We start from the raw sequence: 332 nt of genomic DNA, 5'->3' as shown, positions 1-332 counted from the left end.
GCGTGTCAAGCCTTAAGAGGAAGGCTTGTCATTTGCTACAGTGAATAATACATAAGCACACTATTTATGAGCAGACATCCTTTCCTAAAATTGGTGGACAAAGAGTCGACTAATCGGCTCCGTACCGTACTAACTTCTGTAAGGGTATGGGTTTTGTTCTTTGTGTGCATAAGGACAAGACAACAACAATCATGCTAAGCAAGCTTCCTTTGAACGCTGAATGCTGGAATGACCTGAAGGTCTCATCATCATTCCCTGAAGCTTGAGCAGTCTTCATACATGTGTAGACATGCTTGTTATCACTGAATACCGCTTCAGATCACGTACTCGCC

This window comes from Cynara cardunculus (genome assembly GCF_001531365.2).
Source record: "Cynara cardunculus var. scolymus isolate 2C chromosome LG 10, CcrdV1, whole genome shotgun sequence".
In the NCBI taxonomy this organism is placed as follows: domain Eukaryota; kingdom Viridiplantae; phylum Streptophyta; class Magnoliopsida; order Asterales; family Asteraceae; genus Cynara; species Cynara cardunculus.
Note: the sequence above shows the minus strand (reverse complement) of the source record.